Here is a 26070-nt window from a genome sequence, read left to right on the forward strand (position 1 = left end):
TCAAATTCTCTGAGTTAGAATTCAGATGTATTCACATTTATGTTATCTATGCCTCTATACTTTTTCAGAAAGATAGAACTAAAAGCAACTAACAAATCAGTTTGATAGGGCCACTTATGTGACCTGTTTAGTGATTCTGAATATTATTTGAGTGCTAACGCTATGTTCAGTGTGCTAGAAAACAGGAGCAGGATGCAGTCTTTGCTCAAGCAAGCTTACCATCTAAATTAGATAGAGATTGCTTGAGCATTCTTGTACGTACACTGCATACATACGTATATTAGGCAAATGGATGGGTTTCATGGGGTCAGTGAATTTTTATTATTTAATGTAAGATTGTAATTTCTAGCTGATGGGGTTTTTGTAGTGTGTATACCATGACTGCCTATTTGAGTTCCTCAGACCCAGTGTCACCATCATAAGAATCACCACCATGAGTGGCACTAATTGGTGCCTTTGGCACTCTGCAAAGCAGCCAAGGATTGAATGGGCATTGAGAGTTAATTACCCCTTTTTCACCTTGAGTGGTAGCCCATCTGGATCAGGGTTGGTGAGGAAGTTTGTTGTGCTGGACCTACGCTGTGGATGAAAAGAGGGTGTCAAATGTCTCTTTGTGTCAGTGTTAAATTCATCCCTAATATTAACAACTTTTTGAAAGAATTAAACATATGACTGAGTCTGGGAAATCTCTGACATCTTATCTGAATGGGAAAGTTGAATAGATGGTAGGTACCTTACACAGAGATTTGTGTTCAGGGTTCTGGAAATGGTCTCAAACGGAGGTCAGCAGCAGGCCATAAAAACTGAGGGTGGAAAGGCACAGTTTGATGTATTAAACACAACCAGAGGCAGCTTCATGGGTGCTCCAATACAGTGCCTGTAAATCCTATTAGAGCACCTACTGCTCTGAGTCTGGCTGGTGAAAAGGAAAGGACAATCTGGTTCAACCAGCTATTTAGAGAGATGTATACAAGCATTCCTGGGGCGTGACAGATCTGACAATCTAACTCTGGTTGATGGAAATTAGTCATCATAAGGGTCTCAATATTGCCAGGTCCATGGGGTTAAAAATTGTGTCAGAACCCAAAAGCTCATGAGATTGGACTAAAAATCATAAGTATATTTTTTTTTTAAGCAAAGAAAATATCACATTTTTGGTCAATCTTCTGGTGTTTGAACCCCCTTGGCCAACCGCTAGTGTGTGTGTGTGACAACCACAGGATTAAAATTCAACCTCAAAAGCAAATGCAAAAATGCAGGCCCTGGCTCCCTGGTGCACCTGTTCCCCACATTCCTTCCCACTGCCAGATTCCCACAGTCCCCCAGCCCCGCCCCCATCTTCAACCTTCAGAGGAGGGGGCATTCCCTCAGGGTGCCTACCTCCATTAACTCCCCCGTCCTGCAGTGTGTTGGGGGAATGAAGTTGCTGCTGCTGTTGAGCATGGAAGGGATGGGGAGCAGCTGTGCTGTGCTGCTCCGTCTCTGGAGCTGTGACCCATTCAGGACACATAGCTGTAGCCAATGCCTGCAGTACAGGGCACCCTATGTGCTGCCTTGGGGATGAGGTTGGTAGCAAAGAGGAGCAGGGAGGGGGAAGAGAAGAGACGGTAAGTGCACCCTTCCCTCCAGCCCAGCTATGCTCTTTCTTCCTTCCTTCACTGCTTCTGGGCTCCTCATAATGGGCAAAGGAGGGTGGGCCAGGCAGTGTCCCAAGAGAGGAATTGGGAGGGAGCTGGTAGAAGGCATCATTTGGAGGGCAAGAGAGCAGGGCAGAAGCCTTGCCTGGAAGAAAAAGCTGCAGCAAGTCCCCATGGTAGGAGTAGGCATTTCCCGAGTACTTTCCCGAGTAGGGGAAAGAGTCCTTCCCATTAGTCAGTAGAAAAAGTGAAATGTTCTCTTCTCCCTCTCTCACCAGTGTGTGTAGACTTTGTCCATTTCAGATTAAGTGCCCTGAAATGTATGTGTGTAGGTGCATGGACACACACACACCCACACACACACACAAGCGATTCTCCTTGAGAACTCAGAAATCAGACCTCAAAATAGGATTTACTACAGAGAATAAGATCTTGGGATTTCTGAGCCAATTTCATGATGTTTCAGGGCTTGTCTCAAGATTTTTGAATGTGGAGGTTTGGCGGCACTGCAATCATGATAACATTGCAAATGTTGGCAATACTGAGGCCTTGAGGGATGCGATAGGAGCTGGAAGAGTACTTCTAGGAGATGGAGCACAAACTCTCCATACTGCCTAGTGAAAGAGATGGATCATTTACAGTAGTACCCAGCGTTGCTGTTGTTCTATCCTCAGGTTTAAACACCCAATCTCGAGGAACACTGCAATACAAATCCCAAAAGGTCTTCCTGAGAGCGTAAATGGAATAGGTTGTTTACACTATATCCTTACAAATTAAAGGTCGATGGCAGAAATATGAGTTGTATTTTTGGTTGGTTGGTTGATTTGTTTTGTTTTTACCCTGAGGCAGAGGAAGAACTTGGATTCAAACCTTCAGCTTGCATAGGCCTGGGATGTTTTGAAAAATTGTTTTTCTTTTGGGCTAATTGCACATTCATTGGATGGAATGCAGGATTCCTTGTCCGGAATTACCTCTTCCTGGAATTTAGAGATGCTGCCATGTGTGGTTAAAATGAAACATGCTTGAAATAGTTTTTGTAGGAAAGTTATGGGATTTTCTCCTGATTCTGGTCTGATGCCAGTTTCTTGCTCTTGTGTATCTCTTCTGATCTCTAAAAAAGAAGAGAGAGAGAAAACAATACAGTCCATTCACATTTTATCAGACATGAATTATACTGTGGCTGACTGAAGTTTGAACTTTCCTGCAAGGGCATCAACAGGCTAACTGTGGCTTTCCAGGGTGGAAGTCAGGGATGGACAATAATTTTCACAGGGGGGTTACTCCATGAATTTTGGTAAGTCGTCACGGCCCACACATTTCTACTGTATTAATGGAGGGGGTGAGCGGTATGGGAGGGAGTTTGAGTGCAGGAGGGAGCTCCAGACTGGGGCAGGAGATTGGGGTGCAAGAGGAGGTGCGAGGTGCAGGCTCTGGCTGGGAGGCGCTTACCACAGGTGGCTCCCGGCCAGGAGCGCAGCAGGGCTCAGGCAGGCTGCCTGTCTGCTGTGGCCCCACACCGCTCCTGGAAGTGGCTGTGGCCAGCTGCTGCTGGCATGTCTCTGCGCGCCCCTTTCCAGCCAATTGGAGCTGTGAGGACAGTTCTGGGGGTGGGGGCAGCGCACAGAGCCGCCTTTCCTCCCACCAGGTGCGCGCGGAGACATGCCTGCAGCAGCCAGCCACTTCCGGGAATGGCATGGGGCCACAGCAGGTAGGCAGCCTGCCTGAGCACCCCTGTGCACTGCAGGGCTTTTAGCAGCCCGGAGATCGCGAGGGGGCAGCCAAAGAGCCTGGCGGGCCGGATCCAGCCTGTGGACCATATTTTGCCCATCCCTGGTGTAAGTGAAGACTTAAGTGTGTGTGTGTGTGTTTGTGTAAACGTACCGGACACTTCTGCTCTGATTAAAGGATGTGGAGGGAGCGGGGCGGGGTGTGTGTGTGTGTGTATATATATATATATATATTTATATATGTATAATATCTTAAAATCTAATGACAATTCGGTTCCATCTACAAGGACAATTAACATGTTGTTGACCATGATTGTCAAAAATGGGTTCTTCCTCACTTGCTGTTGAAAACAGTTCAACTGTTAATGAAGATGAGACCACAACCATTTTCAACACAGTTTACAGAAAGGGTGATAGATGCCACTTCCCACCAGGGTCAATCTTTTTCTGTAACAGTGTTGAAAATGGGTTTTGTCTGACCTACACCAGCAGCCAAATCACTTTCAACCTCTGTTATGGGCAAGAGTATACAAAGGGAGGGGGCGGGAGGAATAATACCGAACATCCATTGTCACCTACTGCCAACTTGCCTAGTGTTGACAGACCCTCAGAGGGACACATTCTGCCCTTGTGTGGAAGCATGGTGTTACCGAGAGCAGAAATTATTGCAGTATGTCCCCTTGCAGTGTTCCTCTACCCTAACACAAGCAAGTGTGTTTTTTCCAGAACTGTGCACAGTAGGGGGAAATGTGATCTGGGGGTGCAGGCAGATTTATTTGGTTGTGTGTAGTCTGTGTTGCTTGGTGCTTGTTTTAGTGGTGAGACGTGTCTCTGGGTGGAGGGGTAGAGGTACGTACTGTTACATGCATTAATTTTTCATTTTCCTGCTTATGGGTTAGATATGTTATGTTCAGTCCAACCTTAACTGACACAACAACATAGTGTTTTTGCGTATTGATATGGAGTGTCCCAACTGAATGGCATTACCAAGAGCCCAAGACTAGTGTCGTTCAACAGCACGGGAGAGAGTCAAAAATGAGGGCAGGGTGCTTATAAGAGAGGCAGTGTGGTCTAGGATGTGTGGGTAAGGCAACAGACTGGGACTTGAGACCTGGGTTCAATTCCTGGCTCTGCCCCTGGTCTCCTGGGGGACCTTGGCAAGTCACTTTCCCTCCCTGTGCTTCCTTTTCCCTATCTGTAGATGGGGATAGTAATACTGACCTCTTTTTGTAATGCACTTTGAGAGCTTCTGAGGACAAGCACTCTAGAAGAGTTTTGCATTTTTATTATTAATTATTGTAACCACACATTCAGCCCTACTAGAGAGCCCAGAACCTCCTGAATATCCTCCTTTAATTCTCACTCCTTCTGGAGTTCCAGCTGAACAAAATATTCCTCAGTTCCTCTCCTAAGCACCCCTGAACTATCACTGCTCATAAACCGCTGTAGCTGCATTTCATTGGTGGGTGAAGTCCGTCCTCTTTTTGTTAAAGTTGGTTAAGCACTTCAGAATCCTTCCAGATGAAAAGCATCACCAAATGTACAGAAATATTTCCCAGATCCTCAAAGGTATTTAGGCAGCTGTCTGTCATTAATTTCAATGGGAGTTAGGTGCTAAAGTATCTTTGGAGATCTGGGCTATTGTGTGTGAAAGAAACATGTTGTTTGTACTGATGTTGTTGGCCCCAGGATATTAGAGAGACAAGGTGGGGGAGGGAATATCTTTTATTGGACCAACTTCTGTTGGTGACAGAGACAAGCTCTCTAGCTACACAGAGCTCCTTTTCATGACTGGACAGAAACATGACATTTTTTTTCCTGACTAGCGGAGCACAGGTGTGTTTAACCTCATGACCACTAGATGTCACAGTTGCTTTTTTAATTTTAAGTTGCTATAGATGAAAATGCAGAGTGGGAATTTTCAGTGAAGAAAAAATTGGGGTATTTCTTCAAGTTCAGTAGTCATTTTTGACCAGCCTTTTGTAAAGCAAAGTCAGGGGATATATTGCCGGTGCAGACACTGAAGGTGGACCTGGTGTATGTGTGTGGGAGGGGGGAATCTTTATTAAAAAGACATAGACTCCTTGCAACAGAGGGTGCCGGGTACTTCACTCAACAGAAAAGATGGTCTTGTATGTGAGACTATTTCAAACAGGTGGCTTTACAGAGCTATGAAAGGGACACTTGTGTACAAGTGCCATACTAAATAAAACTAGCTAGGAGTAAGGGCTTGAGTGTAGATATTAAAAGGAGTCTCCAGGAAGTGCTGTTATCCAGTCAGTCTCTCTCTCTCTCTCTCTCTCTCTCTCTCTCTCTGTTATATCATCCAGCCTAACAATGCATGCCACGCAATTAAAGAAGGTTCACAATATAGAGATTCTGGTGAGTAAGGAGCCCAAACAAACGGGTTTGTTGCTCAGTAGTTGCCCATTTACCTGCTGGCCTTCCAGGACTCCTAATTCATTCTAAAACATTTAAAAAAAAATTTAAGGGGCAGAGTGGTAGTTGTCCAAGTCACCTCTATCAGATGATCAGATGTAGAAGAAAGTGAAGCAAATATTTGCATCACTTGCAAATTTACTCAGGCAAATAATTGCAAGAGCGTTTCTTTACAATGTAGCTGGATAACGTCCACAATTTCTGCAGTCATCTACTTCTCTGTGTGGCCCACCAAATAATTAAAAAGGAGTCCCAGGAGATGTAAATCTGACTCTTTCTACCTTTATTTTGCTTCCAGATTGTCATATTTATTTGCTCCTTAGCTCACTTTCCTCTTTTGCTGCAATATGTCTATACCAAACAGGTGTATCATCTATCAATAGCCCTGTAACTTAGGGCATCGCTGAGGTGGGACTATACCTACCCTTATCCAATCCACAGGAACCCTGTCTCTAGAATATCTTTTCCATGATGAGACATGGGGGTGAGGTTGGGCAGGTTGGGGGTGAGGCTATTAAGTAAGTTTACTATATTAGTGTTCCAAAATCTGGTTTTAAGATGGAAAAAGAGAAATGAAGGTATAATGAGCTTATATGCAGTATTTATTTATAGCAGGCCTCCAGTATTCTAGGGCAGCGATTTGCAACCAGGATTATGCATACTCTTGGGGGTATGCAGAGGTCTTTCAGGGGGTACATCAACTCATCTAGGTATTTGCCTAGTTTTACAACAGGCTACATAAAAAGCGCTACTGAAGTCCATACAAATTAAAATTTCATACAAGCAATGACTTGTTTATACTATATTCCATGCATAAAGTATGCAGAATAAGTACAATATTTATATTCCAATTGATTTTATAATTATATGGTAAAAATTAAAAAGTAAGCAACTTTTCAGTAATAGTGTGCTGTGATGCTTTTGTATATTTCTGATTTTGTAAGCAGATAGTTTAAAAGTGAGGTGAAACTTGGAGTACACAAGACAAATCAGACTTCTGAAAGGGGTACACTAGTCTGGAAAGGTTGAGAGCTACTGGTCTATCGTCCTTTGTCATAAATATGCAGCCACGAATTCACAACTAAAAGTAGACCCAAATTGCAGCAGGTAATAAAAATCAGTCCAAGACATAGGTAAATGTCTCCTTTCTCATCACAGCCAAGGGTGCTGGAACAGTTTTTATAGTGGGGGTGCTGAGAGCCATGGAACCAAACTTTAAACTCTGTGTATAATGGAAACCACTTCAAGCCAGGGAGTGCGGTAGCACTCCCCCACCCAGCACTCCTAGTTCCAGCACCTATGATCACAGCCCACCCACCAGATCAAGAGTGCAGCATTCCCTACATCTAGTTCCTGCCGTGGCTTCTGCTTTTATTGTTAAATGTGCAGTTTCCCCAAATTTATTTACTCTCCTACACATAGGTTCCTGCAATTACTAGTTTATTGCTCTCTCAGTGCCTAAGCACCTTCTTGAAAGCATCACATAGGCCTGTTCCTGCCCCCGCTGAATCCTTGTCATTGGATGGAAGAGGAGGAGGATTTGGGTTTTAAACCTCTGACACCTACCATTAAAACAATAGAAAACCCTTTTCTCTCTCCTGATACTACAGACATCAAAATGGCAGAACTCTCTTTTTGTTCAGGATGCTTTTTTTTGGGGGGGGGGGGGGGTGTTTATTTTCCAAATGGTAGCCACTTCATTTCTGTACCTAGCCAGTCATGATTACTGCAGCTGAATTACAGCGAAATGAGTACCCACACACTCATCCTTGCTGTGCAGAACTATTGGCATTTGCTGCAGTTCCAGGCTGTTGGCATCTGTTTTACAAGAGAGTGACTATATCTGCAAGACAATAAATGTCTCAATGTAATTTTCCAGCTCCAGTTTTGCATGAGAAGGAGAGGAGGACGTTGTCAGTTTCACTGTCTGAGCTGTCAATGGATGATTCATAAATTAGATGCTTTCTATAAACTGCAACGTCTGGTGCTTGTGTGTGTTGGCAAATGGAAAGCCATCTTGGTCCCATCCATCTAACAGGTGAGAACGACAGAGTGGCAACACATGCAGCTTGCATGTTTTTATGTTTTAACAAAATGATACTTACAAAATTTACAGAAATATGGTTTGGTGTTAGCCTCCGTTCTTCCCTTCTCTGCTTTTGACTTAAACAGTGGTTACTTGATTGCTTTAAAGGAGGTTTAAGTTCTGGGTTTGCAACTTTTGGGGACCCACCGTCTTTTTAATGTGTAACTGGCATAAAATTGTGTCATATTTTTAGTTTTGACATTTATAAAATAATTTCTACTGCATTAGAACTGGGGAGCACAACCCAGAAATGCAAAACTGTCAAACTGCCTCTCCCGTGTTTATTTTATTGGAAACAGTTTTACTATCACTGCCATTTAATTTTTGTATTAATTATGCAAACATTGAAGGTGAGAAGTCAAAGTCAATGTTGAGAGTTAAGCCAATGCTAACTAAGCATTTCTGAAAATCCCACCCTATCTGCTTCAAAAGGCCAGTCTCTTTAACTCAGGCTTGGAGCTCCTGTTGATGGGAGCTACTGAATGAAAAAAAAGATGAAAAGAATCTTAGTGCCAGTTTAAAAAAAACCAGACTCCTGTCACTTGAGTGATGATGCCAGCTTGAAATACAGTCTAGACATCTGAAGTAGTCATCAGAATGATGTGAGATTAGTTCTGCATTTCCAGCTAGCAGTTTCTTAAGTCCTTAGATCTCACTTTTCTCAGTATGTACAACTTGAAGTGTTCTGTTTTTCAGCGGGGATATATATTTTTTTCCTTCCTGCATCTGGTTTCTGCAAAACTGTAATCTAGAGAAAGGAGAAGCCTTTTCTATTGTTCCTTTTTTGCTGATTTCAGTTATTTCCTTTCTCTGACAATTTCTCACTTTTCTGTGCTGTGGGTGACCTCTTGTGTGAAGAACAATGTAAAGCACATTAAAAAAGATCCTATGTTAATGCCATTAATCTTATTACTATTTCCTAAAAACTGCCATCAGGTGTTTGCTGGTGCAGAGGATAGTGGCTAATGTATTGCTTGACAGATAGTGTTTTGCCTCCAAAGTGCTATCAATCATAAGCAGAGCTGCTTAGAAAAGCAGGAGATTTGTTTGTGAAATTTTTTGGCAGAAAATTTAGTTCCTTTCTGTTTTGTCGTTTATCTTGAAATGTTTTGACCACCTCTACAGCTGCTGTGGGGGGAAAGGGTGATTTTTTTTTGCAAACAATGTATCGTGTTAATGTAGAAAAATCACAGTTTGGAATATTTCAACCAACTCTGCTCAGCCAAGAACAAAGAATTTTGTTACATGAGGTCAGGCCCATCTAGTCCAGTATCCTGTTTCTGATAGAGGGCAGCACCAGATGCTTCAGAGGAAGGTGCAGGAATCCCTGGAATAGAATAATTTACCCATAGAGGAATTGTCTTCCCAATCTCTGTCAGCTGGTGGTCACCCATACCCTACTGCATGAAGGTTAATAACCCACCTCTTTTTCATCCTAATGTAATTATGGAGATTCTCTTTATCCAGATAAGCATCCGATTCTCATAAAAATCCTACTAAGCTCCTGGCCTCAAAATGAGTTCCACCGCCAATTACTTATGCATTGTGTAAAAATGACAGACAGACAGAGCTTGGATGGGCACTGTGAAGCTCTTGTTACTTGTTAGGCACAGCTGGTTGGAATCAGACACTGAATAAAGTAGAGCTCCTGCAAGCACCTTACACAATGTGTGATCGCTGAACACCACAAGAGATCTGTAAACCAGACATGTACAGATGCTAACTGACACTGTGTGAGTGGTGGAAGTTGCCCACAGCCAGGGTGTAAAGTGATGAGTAAAGAGCCAAAGACAGAGCCCTGCGGTACCCCCATATACAGCAGGAAGGAGAGAAAGATCCACGCAAAGAGCTGCTGAAGGAACAACTGGAGCGAGAGGAAGAAAACCAGGAGAGGGCTGTTTTGAAAGCCTAGTGGGCCTGCAATTAACATAGATTGTTAAAAATGGATGACTGGTGTGACAGAACTATGGTCGCTCTGTTCAGTCTAAGAGCACAGATTAATTTGAGGACAGCATAATAAATGACATGAAGGAATGTTGTGGGGCCATTAGAGCCAGGCCAGATTCATTTAGCAGATTGGCTAACTTTATGGTGCCCCCTGGGATGTAGACCATTAGGCACTGAGTGCTGTATTTCTCTGCAGTGCTTAGTGTAGAGGGGAGTGTGTTTTATTTCTGTCCAGGGCAGAGGTGGGGGGAGGCTCTTCTCTAGTTTGTTGTTCATGTAAAATAGTCTAGCTACTTTTGTTAGTTTTTGTATTACTTGTAGCAGCTACAGACTCCAACTGCAATCAGGACCTCATTGTGCTAGGTGCTGCAAAAACACATCGTGAGAGACTGTCCCTCCCCACAAGAACTTGCAATCTAAATAGGCAACACAGACAAATGGGATGGGAGAGGAAACAGGCAAGGAGATACAGTGATTGGCCTAAGGTCACAGGCCAATGGGAGAGCAAGAAACAGAACTCAGGTTTCCCAAGTCCCAGTTCTGTATCCTGTCCACTGGACCCTGCTGTCAAGTTTGGAATTGAAGACTACTAAGGGAATGTAGCTGTGTTTTCACTTGTATTCCTGGAGAAGAAAAGAGTGGAAACAAAGGAGGAGATTTTTTCTGAGAGGTCCTGTGCAAAGATTTTCCTGAGTCATCTAAGTCGTGACCTAATGCTCACTTTTAATTTATCTAAGTAAAACTCATGAACGGAGAAGTTAGTTACTGTAAGAAATTTGCCCAAGGGGTTTTTCTAGTCCTGGGTTATACCTTTGGCAGAGGTTAAAGGAAAATCTACTTGCTCTCTCACTAAATATTCTGGAAATGAAGTACTGATGCAGCTCAAACTTATTGTTCTGCAAGCAGCTCAGAAATATGAGAATTTTTCCGACCAGCTCAGCTAAATCTGATTTAAACATTTTTCTGTTTGGATTTGGCTGATTTGCTGAAATTGAAACATTTTGTGGAATTCAAAGAACTCCCAGAGGAGCTCTGCTACGTTTCCTGGCAACTCGTTTATCTGGTTCCTCCAAAATGAAATACTGCGGGAATTGAGTTCCACAAAAATATTTGAATTTTTAGCTTTTTGCCCTGATTTTTTTCTGCAAAAAAAACACGTTTTCATGGAACTGAAATGCAGTTTCCCAGCCAGCTCTCAGACTGAGGCTACTACTAGTGTGAGACAGGTGTGCATCTCCTTGATATTGTCCAGAGACAAAGGGCATGTCTGCACTGCAATAAAAGACCCACATCATGGCTGTGGCTGGCCTGGGTCAGCTGGCTCCGGCTCCGACTGCAACATAGACTTTGGAGTTGGGCTGGAGCCTGGGCTCTGAGACCGCATGAGGGGGGTGGATCTGAGAGCCCGAGCCTGAACTCCCACACTGCTGTTCTTATCTCCACAGCCTGAGCCCCAAGTCAGCTGACCTGGGCTCTGAGACTTGGTGCTGCAGGTGTTTTTATTGTACTGTAGACATACCCAAAGGGTGTAATCGAACTCCTGCCATTGAAGTCAATGGAAACAGCTTGGCAAGCAGAAGGAAGCCGTCAATTATTCTGACATGCAGTGGGGAACTTGAAAGTTGGTAAATAGCCACTAACTTAATAAAAGATAGGTAAAATCCTGTTCAGTGGTAAAATCAGACTATGGCACTGTGCATGGTTCCACATAATGAACTTGTTCATGATCCAGCAATGAGATCTATTCCAAAGTTCCTTTCCTCTACCCAAAGCTAAAGGACTCTGAATTATAGACTGTAATTGCTACTCAGTGTGTAACTCGTCGATGTAGTGCAGTAATGCACTCTAGAAATATATACAGTACTCGCTGTTCTGTGTGTTCAGCTAGTGCGTAACTTGATAGTAAACACAGGAAAAAAGAATACCACTGGATGTGAGGATTTATTTTAAAGAGAAGGCTTTTCTTTAAGACAAATGTAAATAAAACTTTCCCTCAAGCTGACCTGATAGTTTGAGCAATTCTTCAAGGAAAATCAAACAACGCTCCAAACTTCAGTAATAAAATGCCAAGACGTTACAAAAATTGGCAAAAGAGAAAAAAGTCCCTGGCATCCAGCAAATTATTTTGCTTGCTATGATTTGCGAGACTGGGGATCAAAGTGGCTACATCTACAACTGTACCTCATAAATAAAATAGATCTTTTTAAGATGGTAAACTATCCATGAGACCTGCTGAATTGGGCTGGGTCTGCTGTCCCTGGAAGACAGACTGCATCTGAAGCAAAGATATTTTTTTTTTTTTTTTTTTGGAAGAGCACAAGGGAAAATCTACCTCTGCATTGCTGGGTTGTGGTGGTTCAAGAAAATGAAACCCCAAAATGCCATGGGAAAGCTGTTCTCATAGAATCTGATGGTCCAACCAGAAGCAGAAAATACCAGGAATCTCTAGAGAGAGCCTGTACTTTCATTTTCCAATCCAATTGTGCAGACCCAAGAAGTGTGGATAGTTGTGATAAACTTTGGGACAGTATCTAGACTTGTGGGTGCTTCTCCCAGACAAGGTCCAATGCTAAACATTTTGAATAGGGCCATGCAAAACCTCTGCACCGTGACCAGGCAACATTTATTTGGTTCTTTGGTTTTGGCCCTGCTAGCAAAACCACAATGGAGGCTCACATTAATCTGTCATTCAGTCTTTTTTTTTTTTCTGCCTCTACAATCCTTAAACAGCAATCAGAAGGGATACGTTGAAAGGCTTGACTAAAACTAGTGTTTCGCTGCTGGTTGGTGGTTTTTTTTGTTTTTTTTAAATCAGTCAGATCCACCAATCCCATAGCGAAAATGTTGAATTAGTGATTTGTAGTTTATTTATCAACTCCTGATTGACTTTGTCTGAATGCTGCATTAAATTGCTGTTTGTGTCCACTTCCAACCATGCTCCCTTTTGTTTTGAGTTTCAGGATGTTACACAAGCACCAAACTTCCTAGAAAAGTCCCTGAGACTCAATGTGAACTGAAACTGATGGGCTTCACACAGCTCTACTTTTGAATGTCACTCCTAATTAATTTTGATCACACTGTGTAGATATGTCCTCCATGCATGGTCAACTGATTTCTTAAACCAAATGTTCCATATGTGTATCTCCCTCCCATCTATTAATATGTTTTCTATGCTAGTAGCAGATTGCACTTGATCACTGATGCTGTGTAATTAGTTATTTCCTCTGGCCAAGATCGGATTCATATTGGTATAATTAATGGAAGTCATAAACACCTGCTCTTTCAAGCAGGTTGGGAAACTATGCACATCTTTGAAAATGTAGAGGGGGAAAAAATTACACTTTGCAAATTTTTTGACCAGCTCTGTTTTTATCCACGATCACAATTGCACGAACAGAAATCTAGCTTTACTGATTCAAATCCTAATGAAGGTGGTAATAACTGAAAGTTCTTACCACCTGATGTCTGTCTGGTGGAAATGATTTTGGTTTCAGTCCTGAGAACCTAGTGAACATATGTCCACAGTCAGCCCTGTTTGGCACAGAGAGGCCAAAGATTAAATAAGCATAGAGTTTAAATTGCTCTCTTGACCAAGAGAGAATGTCTGTGGGGGTTAGGGTGCGGCATATTGTCTGGACAGTGTGGAGAAGTTTACACTGCTGCTGCTGCTTGCTCTGCTGACAGAGGACTTCAGGTGGCAGGAATGTTGATCTGTCAGAATGTAATCAGAGCAGAGACCTGCTTCAATGAATCCGTTTGTTACTTATAGGCCCAGATGCAGTATTTCATCCCTGTTCAGCACCCAGTGGAGGCAAGTGCTCTATTCAGCAAAGCACTTAAGTACAGTTAAGCACCTGCATAAGTACTGTACTGAATAGGAATGGGTTTAAGCACTTACTTTAGTGCTGACTAGAACCATAGTCCCTATTTTGTTAGGCCCTGATTCAGCATAGGATTTAGGGTGTGGACCCAGATTCCCAAAGGGATTTAGGCTCCTGACTACCATTGGTTGTAGTGGAAGTTAGGAGCCTAAACCCCTTTGAGTATCTGGGCCTAGATCCTGCAAGGTCCCTAGAACTCTGGTCCCAAACCAGCAAAGCACTAAAGCATCTGCTTAACTTCCCGCATGCGTAGTCTCACTAACTTCAGTGGGAATATTCATGTACTTAAAGTTAAGCATGTGATTAACTGGTTTTGCTGAATTGGTGCTAAAGTGCTCAGCCCTTGAAGGATTGATCCCTACAGCATGTACATCACTTTAAGGATGTGATTTCAATGGGACGGTTTGCATGCTTAAAGCTAGACCTGTACTTTGGTAGAGTGGGACCTTGACTAGCAAGAAAGTGTCACCTCTAAGAAACTCACTTTTACATTCACTGTAGTGCCGTGACTACCCCAGAACTGGTTGCATGCAGAAAAGGATCTGGTACCATGTAGTGATTGTTTGAAATGATCAGTATTTAATTCTGCTGATGTCAGTCATATTAACAAAGTTACCACTGAGCTGACTGTGAAATTGGGTGATCTTGCTAGCATTTTGCATGTGATAAAACTGCAGTTCTAAAGAAAAGTCTTCTTCTCCCCCCTCTGCTGCTTAAAAATAAATAAGAGAGACTGATAAGTCTCAATCACTTGATTAAATTGCCTTTTGCTAAAAGTCACTTGAACAGAGCAGTCATAATACTGACTCATTACCATCCATTTGCATACACAATAGTGGCAGTGACAAAGAGAAAAATCAGTAGTGAAATCAGTAGTGTTCATAGCTTCAGGTCTTCTGCTCAGTTTGAGCAGCAGGCAGCTGAAGGAGTAGAGCACAATTAACTAGAGGACACACCTGCTTTTCAGAGGAAATGATTGGCAGTTGGAGAGAGCCCCCGACTTTCTTGTCATCTGAGTAAGTTGACAGAGGCAAAGAATCTTTCATTCCACATTTATTTTATTTTTGTTCCCCGGACTCATGCAGTGTCTTCAGTGAAACAGCCTGAAATTTGTGCTTTGAAGGAAGAGAGAGGTTAGTTCCCTTCTAATCTGAAAGTCTTCAGAACTAATTTGCCAAATGCTGGGACTAGTAATAAAACAGGATCTAGAAGAGGAGTTAAAAGGTGGGGGCAAGGACACAGAAATTGCCAGATCACGGGTCCATCTATGGTGGTATCCTGCCTCCAGCAATACCCATACCGGCTCATCAAAATGGAGTATAATAGGCGTAAACATTCTGAACAAGATATAGCAGATGTCCAGAACGCTCTTGACTTTTATCCACTAGGGATAAGAAAAGGAAAACAAATGGCCATCACTGTCTCAAATGTAACAGAATCTGGCTTTGACCAACATGAAATAGCTTCCCAGGGTCCTCCAAAAGGTAGGACTCAGTCCACGCCTTTAAGACTTACCGGTACCACTTCCTTTTGGCTGGAGTCTGACTCAGATGAGGTGATTGCATAGGAGGAGATTATGGGTTACCCAGACCTTTGGTCCAGGCACATGGGAGTAAATAGAGCTGCAATTTGGCTCCAACCACTCATCCCTTCAGCTGCTGACCAGAATAGCTGAGCCAATTGTGGGTTAGTAATTTGCTGCTAATGTAAGCCAGGAATAAGTCACCAACCCGCAAGGAGGAACAGAATAGTGTATGGTTTCAGAGTAACAGCTGTGTTAGTCTGTATTCGCAAAAAGAAAAGGAGTACTTGTGGCACCTTAGAGACTAACCAATTTATTTGAGCATAAGCTTTCGTGAGCTACAGCTCACTTCATCGGATGCATACTGTGGAAACTGCAGAAGACATTATATACACAGAGACCATGAAACAATACCTCCTCCCACCCCACTCTCCTGCTGGTAATTTAGCAGCAGGAGAGTGGGGTGGGAGGAGGTATTGTTTCATGGTCTCTGTGTATATAATGTCTTCTGCAGTTTCCACAGTATGCATCCGATGAAGTGAGCTGTAGCTCACGAAAGCTTATGCTCAAATAAATTGGTTAGTCTCTAAGGTGCCACAAGTACTCCTTTTCTTTTTTCAGAATAGTGTATGAGAGTCACAATGCCTCCCCATTGCTTGCTTAGTTTTGTGCTAACATCCCAATCCAGCTCTCTGTGCTGGCTTAGTCATCAGTGAATTCTCTGAGAGGGTCACCCTCTCACAGGAACCTTTCCCAGCTTGTTTTCCTTGTTTTCCTGCTGGCCTCTTCAATTTGGGAAGGACAAGTAGCTGCTGCTGCCCTCATGTGGTCCTTTATCAGCAGATAAAGTAATACCTGCAGCCTGCATTGTTTCCTTTTTTTCTCTCCTTCCCTAAGAGATGGTACATCCTTGCACCCCCTGCTCCATGCAGATGCACAGTGCTGCAAGGGTATTGCACAAAGAGGAGAAATTCCCTTCCTGCCCATTTCAAACAATTGGCTGAGGGCCTGAACGCGTGATTGGATTTCCATTGCCTGCCTGCGCATTGCATGCAGGCTTACTAATTGGTGGTAAAACTATCCAGCCCTCTTAAAACTCAGCCATGACATCCGTCCCCATGAACTCCCATGCCGGGGAGGGCCATATGTGGATTACGTGCTGTGTAAAGAGCTTTTCTTTTTTTATTATTGTTTCTTTATTTGTCTATCAGCGTCAAGAGGCCCTGAGTGAGATAAGGGCCCCGTGATGCCAAGCAATGTAAACACATCCAGTAAATGCCGTGTAAATGGAGAAGACAAAGGGTGGGAGAGAGGAAGGCTTCTTATCGTCATTTTACACATCGTCTAAGCTCCTAAATCACGTCGGCACTTTTGAAAATGTAACCCCGGATCGCTGGCTGGAGGTGGCAGCGGGAATCTGGGGCAGAGCAGGGAACCAAATGCAGTTATGCTGGATCCCAGAGCCTGAATCGCAAGAGACCATCCTTCTGCAGGGTAAACGTATCTGTAATTTAATGCTTTGAAGTGCCCCTTTGTCCTCACATTAGGTAACAAGGTAAAAAGGGTGCCCGATCATTTGCCAGTGCCGACACTTTGTTTCTCATTAAACCTCACCATACTCTTCTGGCCAGGTTATTCCACATTTATGGAGCTGCTCAGAATAAGTGATACCCTCCTGCCCCTTTCGTCTGGTTGGTTTCCCTTCTCTGGTCTCGTGCCTGTGCTTGTCACTAAGGCAGGTGGTTGGGGCCACGTCTGTAGATGGAAATTTTGTGGATAGTTAGTGCTTTTTAAAAAAGGTTAGCTCTTTTTAAAGCCCAGACTTTTATCTCCGCACAAAGGCTCCCCCAGGCCCTCTCGGGTCATGCAGCAAGAGAGAGAGGGGGAACAGTTAACTCAAGTCCGCGCAGCCTGTTGTGTTAGCAAATCCTTCTCCTCCTCGGTAGGGCTGGGTTAAGCATATCTAGAGCCACCTGCAGCCCTATATATAGATGGGCCCCAATGGGAATCATTAATTCACACCCCAGTCCCAGGGTTATGATTAACACTGCAGGAGTGGGTGGGGGAGGGGAGCAGATGAAGCCCCTTGCCAGGGGTGGGAGGAACTGCCCTCTGAGATGCTTCAGATAAAGCCCCGGCCCCCTAGAAACAGGCAACAGGAGCGACTGAGGAGCCAGGCCATGGACAAACCTCCCAGCAACAGCAAGGAGATAAAAACAACGGAGTGGGGGAGAACAGGATACTAAACCTCCCCATCACATACACTCCTGCACCCCAAGGCCAGCTCTCCCTTTCCCCTCACCACTTCCGCCGACAGCATCCCTCCAGGGGGGGTTCTCAGGTCAGGCAATTCCAACAGCTTGGCCTTTGACTCCTCCGGCATGAGGCTTATCAGGGTATTTGAAGGAGCAGTGAGCATGAGGAACTGAGCTCTCTGCATCCTGGTGGGGACGCGCTGCAGCCCATCATACCAGTGAGGAGGGTTGGGGTGGCCTGTTGCTGAAAAAAGGCTCTCTGCTAAAGTGGTAATGGGTGGAAAGACTTTCAGCATTAACCGTTAATAGGCACTTGGCTCTCTTGCTTCCAATTTAAAACATGAACTGCCCTTTGCAATTCTCTGCTTTTAGTGGATTGTGCACCTTTTTGGAAGACCCGGGGCCTGATCCAAAGCCCAGTGATGTCAAGGGACAGACTCCCATCGATTTGAATGGACTTTTAATCTGGGTCCGTGAGTGGAGTATTGATATAAATACTGGGCCTGTCCTTCAATGTGTCCATGCTCTTGGCCTATAAACTGCAGGGACAGCATGTATCACTCCTCTCAATCTTGTTCCAGTCATCACTTTGCTTGTGTTTGTGGTTGCTTCTGAGAACATTCTAGTGAATGTGATCCACTAGCACAACTTCGAGAAAACTAATATTTCCTGAAAGCCAACTTCTAACCTCACAACTAGCCAACAGCCCAGACTGCAAATCTGACACTCAGCTAGGTTCTCCCAAATTCATGATGCTGTTCAATAAGCTGCACAAATCCACCAGTCAGAAGCCAGGCCAAGCAACTTGCACTGGCTAGTTACACAACCCCAAGTGCAAATTTGGAGTAGCTGCAACCATCTACAAGTGAATATTTTTCTGATCAGGAATTGCACAACTAATTTCAAATAATGAATCCATTTCCAACTGGTGTGAACAAAAAGGGAGGCAAAATTCATTGACTACCTTATTAATTATAAACTATTTGCCCAACTCTCCTCACAATCTAGTGAGGGACATGTAGTTAGGAGAAGAGCTCTGATTGCCTAATGTTTGTCCTGTAGTGCACTAATCAGGCACTAAGCCCCCAAATTGCATTCAGTAGCATGTGGATTGCAAGCTCTTTGGGGCAGGAACTCTTTCTTTGTTCTGTTTGTAGCACAATAGGGTCTATGACAGGCTGCTTCTGCAGGCTGATTCTGCAGTACACATTCATGGATGGACTACTGCACTTATGCACTGTCAATTGCAGGATCAGGGCCTTAAAGGGTTTTGTTTTTTTTTAAGCATCTTTTTTAGTTGCAATCTCTTAAAAAATGTAACATATACTATATCTTGCTGCCTCTGCTGGCTAGGCTATTAAGCTGATTTCCTGACAGTATGTTTTTTATCTTCAGCTAATGCATGTTTATTTTAATTAATAAACATGAATTGAAATAACATTCAAGTTACGCAGTTTTCCCTGTGAATCATGATATAGTTGATAAGAGGCAGTGTTTTGTTACTACAAAGGTTGGGATGTTTTTACTCTCTCAGTAGTCAAAACCTAAAATAGTTCACAGACCCAAAGGACAGTAAAAAACACCATCTCTTTAAAACAAAATGCAATTATTCTTAGTAAAATATTCTAAATAATGCAGCACTTAATTGGCTACTGCATGCTGTTAAATGCCTTTTAGCTGTTTGTTTTGTAAATTCTTCTGAGAGCATCTGGTTCCAAGCCAAGTTTAGTTTTATGATACTGGATATGCTACACAGACTCAAAAATTGCCAAGAAAGTTGCTACTGAAAATGACTTTGAGGGATCAACAAGTCAAGGGGGGCTATCACTTACTTAAGCAACCATTCTTCAGCAACAGGGAAGTGTAAACAAGAAATTTATATTTCATCCCAGCTACGGTTCAAATCTCACATACATGGGACTGTTTGTCTCCATCCCTGTGGGGGTTTAACTTCAAAGCGAGGAGGAAGATATAAAAATAAGATACAGTGACCTTCACGGGACCCCTCTCTTCTCTTCCCATCTCTCTGCTCACGACACCAACAACTCACTGAAGAACATTGAATCCAGCCTGTGAATTGTTACAGCTTATGGTGAGAGAGACATTTTGTTTTTTAATTCATTTAGGTATTAGCTTGCGGTTTTATCTTTTCATTTCTTTTGTAACCAATTCTGACTTTTATGCTTTATTACAGTTAATAAACTTGTTTTATTGTTTTATCTAAACCAGTGGCTCTGAACCTTTCCAGACTACCATACCCCTTTCAGGAGTCTGATTTTTTGTGCATACTCCCAAATTACACCTCACTTAAAAACTACTTGCTTACAAAATCAGACTTAGCACACAGCAGACAATAGACCACAGCAGGCTATTACTGAAAAATTGCTTACTTCCTCATTTTTACCATATAGTTATTAAAAAAAAAACCCAATTGCAATATAAATATTGTACAAACATGTCAGTGCATAGTATATAGAGCAGCATAAACAAGTCACTGTCTGTATGAAATTTTGGTTTGTACTGACTTTGCTAGTGCTTTTTATGTAGCCTGTTGTAAAACTAGGCAAATATCCACCACCCCAGAAGACTGCTGCATAACCCTGGTTGAGAACCACTGATCTAAACCAGTGTGTTTTGATTGAAGTGTTTGAGAACTTCTATTTGATAAACAAGGCTGGTGCGTAATCATTACCCAGTATTGGAATGATGGACTTACTATGAGCATACGCTATCCAGGAGAATACGGAGCAGTATAAGATGCACATTTCTGGGGAGCAAGGCTGAACTGGGGATATGTGGGTGTTGCCCTGTATGTAATTCATGGATGGCTAGGCATAGCATTCATGTACTCAGCTGGGAGTGATTTTACATGCTAGTGGCTGTGTGTGTGTGCAGAGCCTGGAGGGTCGGCTGTTCACCAGCAAAGCAGTGTAAAAGGCATCACAGGCTGGAGAGCTAAGGGGACACTGCAGTCCAGCAGTTCAGATTGCACCCTGGGGATTGTCACAGTTCTTTACTGTAAGTTCCATAATGACTTATGGCACATATCTCATATTTACCATGTCTACACATTTTCAGAATTAAGGAAGCCAATCCCACAAACATTTGAGTATCTGAGCGACTTAACTCTTGGGAGTAGTTGCACTGGCTCCGTGCGTGTTTGCAGGTTTGTGTCTTAAGAACTCAGAATTCAGTTTGGTTTTACGTTCGCATTTTTGCTTCCATCAGCAATGACTCTTCATAGAGGGGGTGTATGATATTGTGTTGCTTCACTATGGCTGTATTTTATTTTAAACCTTCTAATTAGCTGTCAGATTAATGACCCCGGAGTGCTTTCCCATTCCTGTCAATGTTCTGCAGAAGCTAGGTGGGAAAATATCACAGTTTATATTTGCAATAGTGAAATGCCAAATCATTGTAATATTCACGGGACAGTAGCCACCAAAACTTAGGAGCATGGTGTAAGTTACCTTTGAATATACAGTAAACAGAGCAATCAGTCAAAACATAGCAGTGTCTCCATTAAACTTGCTTCTCCATCAGCCTATTTGTATGTCTGCAGGCTGAAATAAATCATGGCAATCGGCATGCTGCACTAAATGTTCTGTGACATTCTCCACCTTTGCTGCGTGAAGTTGTTTAATCATTTCCCTGCTCACCTCAGTTGTCTGTTTATTTCTACTTGGTTTGTTCTTGACAGCTGCCTTTGCCAGATGTGGTTAAACCCTGGAGTCATTCAGATCTTTGATTTCTTTATAACAGGTCACTGGGCTGGATTCTGGGCTGCACTCCTCAAGAGCAGTGCAGAAGGGGCAAGAACAGTTGGTTTTAGAGCTCGTGCAGCCTCCAGCATATGTTAGAGCAGCCCCTACGGCTGCTCTATGCTCCTGCCAGTGGGACCTCTCCTCCTCCTGCCTTCAGCCATTTCCCTGGCATGTTCCTATGCTGGGCCTGTGCAAGGAGGGTAGGGGAGGTAGTGCAGAGCCACCTAAATCAGCCGTCTGCTATTCTCCGGGGGCTGCATAAGTTGGCTTCATGGCCTCTTTGACCCTCCGGCTGCGGCAGAGCTCAGAACCAAGTCAAATGTGGGGAATGTAGTAGATCTTGCTAAGCAAAAAGTGAAACTGGGCTCACGTTATTGTGATAAATGGCCAGACAGTTTTGTCTTGTTAAGAGTTAAGAACTGTTTTGGAGCACGCAAGCTGCCATACCATTAGGAGGACTCTGCCTAGCTGAACATAAACTCCTCTGTAGTCAGCATTAATCAAGTGCTGCTCCTCAACAAAGCCAAGGGAAGCTGCTAGGTTTTGTTGTGCAATGAAACTATTTTGTTAAATTATTTTTACCCCATAGTATGTGAATTTTGCAAATGGGGAACACAGAGGTGTAATTTCTCCTGCTCTCACGCATTTCCCATTGTGTTTGGAGTGGATCTGCAACTCAGCAGGGTTTTACAATTCCAGCTCTGTAGAAAAGAACCTTCTGTTCTGTGGGGTGTAAGTAGCTGAGGCTAAGAGTTACTTTGCAGTGGTCATGAGGGTGGCGTAGAGAAGTGTAGAGGTGAGGTCGTGACCACTGTTCCCTCTAAGCTGTGCGCGTGCACACAGATTCCGAAACCCCACACGCACAAACATTTGCACAGAAGCACAACAATTTGCACAGAAGAAATTTTTGGCGCAGAAGGCCTGTCAAAAATTAGAGGGAACATTGGTCATGACTCCAGTCCGATGCACCACTGTATGTGATCCATTCCAGTACTTGAGCAGCACCAGCAACACTGAGACAGCCAGAGTTTGCAGAACCTAGTGTGGTTGGAAACAGTTGTCTCTGGGGGTTCTTCTTGATACAAGTAAATGCTGAAGCATTAAACACTTTCACTGCTGTCATATTTTCATCACTGCCAAAATCCCCATTTTTCCTTCTCTTCATTAATATGGCTCAGTTCTCACCACTGCTCTCTTCCTCATTCTCTTGCTTATGCCTTTGCAAATTCCCCTTCCCGCTGACTCCTTCCATGTGCACAGATCTGTCTTGCGCACTCTCCCTGGATCCTGGTACCAACTCAACTGCCCCTTCCTCTCCCAACCGTCTCCCCTTCCTTGGATGAGCTTCTTTCAGAGTTCAGTTTCCTCTGAGCTGGGTTCAGTGAACCTTGAATCTCACGTGCCTGACTCTCAATGCAGTCTGGATCACATACGACCAGAGAAACCCTAGAATGCTCCACCCCAGCAAGATTTAACAACAGCCACACCTGGGGCCGAGCACAGGGGGCAGCTAGACCTCACAACTAGTCTTCTAAGAAGGTAGTGAATGCAAGCGGCTGGCCCCTCTGTGAATTAATATACTGAGGCTCAGCGTTAAAGTAACTAACTATTCAAGTGTGAGGATAGAGCTAAAGGCCAACTCCCAAAAGCCGCAGAGGACTCACAACTCATTTCATGTCAACAAGGGTTGCAAGTTTCCATTAGCTCTTTGGATTTGCCAGAGTAAAACCTGCAATGGATTCCTTGGGTTAGTCTTTTCTTAAGCTTTTCTGTAATCTTGTGTAGGGATCTGGAGGGATCTTCTCAGCTTAGATATGGGGAGAACTATTTCCTGCCCACCTCCAGACATTTCTTTAACATTGAGACACTAGGGGACAATCCCAAGCTCTCTCTTGCCAGTGGGTTTTTTTTCTTTGCTGTTATTGTTTTCTTAAGTCTTGTGGGACCCATCACATTTTTGAGCACCAACCGCTGCTAAAACAATATCATTAAAATGCTGGAAAACTCTTAAGTTTAATGTAAATCTGTTGTGCTAAATTGTTAGCCTGTGGAAGGTGCATGATTTTTCAAAATTAAAACATTCCATTTTAAAGCCCTTTCTTAGTGGCTCCAGCTTATTAGCATGTATTAGCATCTTTTTGCATAGCAGATACAAGAAATCTGGGTAAAGTAGTAATAGAGCAAAGGTTCATATTTAAAGGGCATTTTGTACATCAAATATCAAGGCTGTTTCAATTAACAATTAAGAGCTTGATTAGTTTTACAGTTTTGAGGAGCACATATGTTTCAAAGGAAACGGCTGGTAAAATCAGTTAATGGCTTGTGAGGATCATTCCCTATTAAAATATTAACCTTTGGAGGGCTTTAGCAATCTGTATACTGTTCATTTCATTATTTTACATCTATAATACCATACAGCAGAGTATCAGCAATGGGTATCCCAATTACAAAATGCCTTGCATTGTGCACGTCAATGTATTTGTAATGTATTACGTACGCCATTGTACGTACTAATTAATCCTATGAAGATTTGTCACTGTATGTATCCATTTAGCTGGCATATAAACACAGCAAGGCTGAGACTTTCAAAGCCACTAAGGTGAGTGGGATACCCAATTCTCATTCAAGCTGTTATTGTATAACAACATTCTTAAATCTCCTTCTACAATGAATGGGACATGGGCATCCACAGCTCTTAGACAGCTTTGAACATTTCAGTCCGGAGTTTTAAGGGAGAGCATGCTATTGTGTGCCAGGGGAGGGCACTAGTTTCTTGTACGTGAGCTTCACAAAACACTAATCATTGAAATGGTTACAAGAATCGCTTCCTGTTCTCTGTAAACCAGATCCTCAGCTGGTGGGAATCAAGGGCGCTCCACTGAAGTCAGCAGAGCTATGCCAGTGTACACGAGTTGTGGATCTGGCTCTATGTCCTTATACTGGGGGGGAAAAAACCTTCTTGCTTCTACTTGCCTCTCCCACTACTGCCTTATCTAGACCTCCTTTCCCTCCAAGACCTCTGGACAGAGAGACACTGACAAGCCTTCCTGGATCCAATTCACGGTTGTGACCCTTTGGAGCAAATGCCAGTGGCACCTCAGAGCAGCCGTCAACATTTTCTTTGTTTTTTAAAAATTAAAAATACTTTTTTTAAAAAAAAAAAAAGCTCCGACTCAAGATGAAATGTTTGGCTTTGGGCCAAACTGAAATGGTTTTTAAAAACGTTTTCAAAAATTTCAGTTCAACCCATAATGAATTAAAAAAAGCTGGAAGAGCCAGCAAAGCAATAAATGCGTTATTCTCCTAGTGCTGCCTCTTTTCTGAGGGACTCCAAGTGTTTCATAAACAGCAACCCTCATTATATCCCTTTGAGGTAGGTAAATGTGATTATAGTCATTTTACAGACGGCTGAATGGCAGAGAGTGGGTAAATGACTTACCCCAGGTCTGAGTCAGTGACAGAACTTTAGAATCCCATCTCTTAGCAACCTCTCCTAATGGCTAGCCCACATGCCTGGGAGCAGAATTTGATGGCCTGGCATGGAATTTAAATGCGCCTCAATTTTACATGCGGCTAGTGCCTTTGTGGAATCTGCTTTTGGAACAAATCCTTCCTATCATCGTCTATAAGGACTTTTTATTTAAAATTGTACTCTGCAAAAACGGGGTTCTTGGAAATGGGGAGCTAAGCTGCTCTTGAATGACAGCTGGGCAGGTAATGGTAAGGCTGTAAGATTAATTTAATTTATTAAATCTTTGAAGAGTGTACACTGAAGACTATAAAGAGGCTTTTGAGGTTGGTGCCGCATGCAGTGGTGAGTAATAGAATGATTTATTTGTCAACGATCCATTTTACATGCCCCCCCCATTTGAATTAATAACTTTAAAAAACCCACAAGTACAGCTGTAGAGTTAATTACTTTACTTTTTCCCTCTATTAAAATATAAAATTGATGCCTCAGCCTCTAAAATGCTTCATTTAGCCACTTCCACCCTGACAGGAGAGCTGCTTTGAAAGTCTTGGCAATCATTGCCTCCCTGTAAATCACCTCATTGTGATCAGGGAGCAGGATTTTTCTTTTAGAAGGATCCAGGCTTTATCTGGAAGGAGCTTCAATGCTTGGGTGACATAAATTGTGCCTGAATCACACACTAACCAGGCTATTTAAAGATGTGTGGCTCATATCTCAGCAACACAATAGAAATAAGTATCCAGGGCAGCTATGTAAATCAAGTGTGTGGGCCAGAAATGTTGAAGCCTTACCTTATCTTTAAAATATGGGTGCTTACCATGGCCATGGTATTTAGAGGGCCTTTTAACCTGGCTACAGTTATGAATATTTCAGGATTTCTATTCTAATAACCTATTTGCAGGGGAGGAGGGGAATAATTCAGCAGCTATAAAAATTCACTCCAGGCTGAAATCTAGTTATGAGGTCCCAGCTTACGATCAAACTAGTTTGTACATAGAGTGTATACACACACTTTTTTTTTTTTAATTTACAAAACTAAAAGTGAGGGATTTGAAGGTATCTTTCATATTTCTGTAATTTGCTTTTAAATTTTTAAAAGAGAAATTCAGCAGCCCCTGTGATTACTCCTCAGTGTTGACTAGTGAACAAGTTACCCTACAAACAAAGGTTACAGAGTAGCAGCCGTGTTAGTCTGTATCCGTAAAAAGAAAAGGAGTACTTGTGGCACCTTAGAGACTAACAAATTTATTAAAGCATAAGGTTTCATGAGCTACACCTCACTTCATCGGATGCATACAGACTAAACGAGACAAATCGATCCCCAATAGATCGATCACTAC

General features: G+C 43.0%; 1 protein-coding gene across 3 annotated transcripts in view; it reads left to right on the forward strand.

Annotated features, from left to right (window-relative positions):
* Positions 1 to 26070, forward strand: part of MAPK9 (mitogen-activated protein kinase 9) — a 107065-nt gene that overhangs the window by 76207 nt on the left and 4788 nt on the right. Inside the window, exons 13-14 of one of the 3 annotated variants that reach the window (XR_012160204.1) lie at positions 7683 to 7841; positions 14803 to 15519. The exons of 1 other annotated variant lie outside the window; for it this stretch is intronic. The gene's annotated coding sequence lies outside the window, so the exon portion shown is untranslated. Of the gene's footprint in view, positions 1 to 7682; positions 7842 to 12796; positions 13779 to 14802; positions 15520 to 26070 lie in introns of those variants that run through there. One more of the 3 variants, XR_012160205.1, reaches the window with a different exon arrangement.

The sequence above is a fragment of the Lepidochelys kempii genome, chromosome 8 (assembly GCF_965140265.1).
Source record: "Lepidochelys kempii isolate rLepKem1 chromosome 8, rLepKem1.hap2, whole genome shotgun sequence".
Classification (NCBI taxonomy): Eukaryota; Metazoa; Chordata; order Testudines; family Cheloniidae; genus Lepidochelys; species Lepidochelys kempii.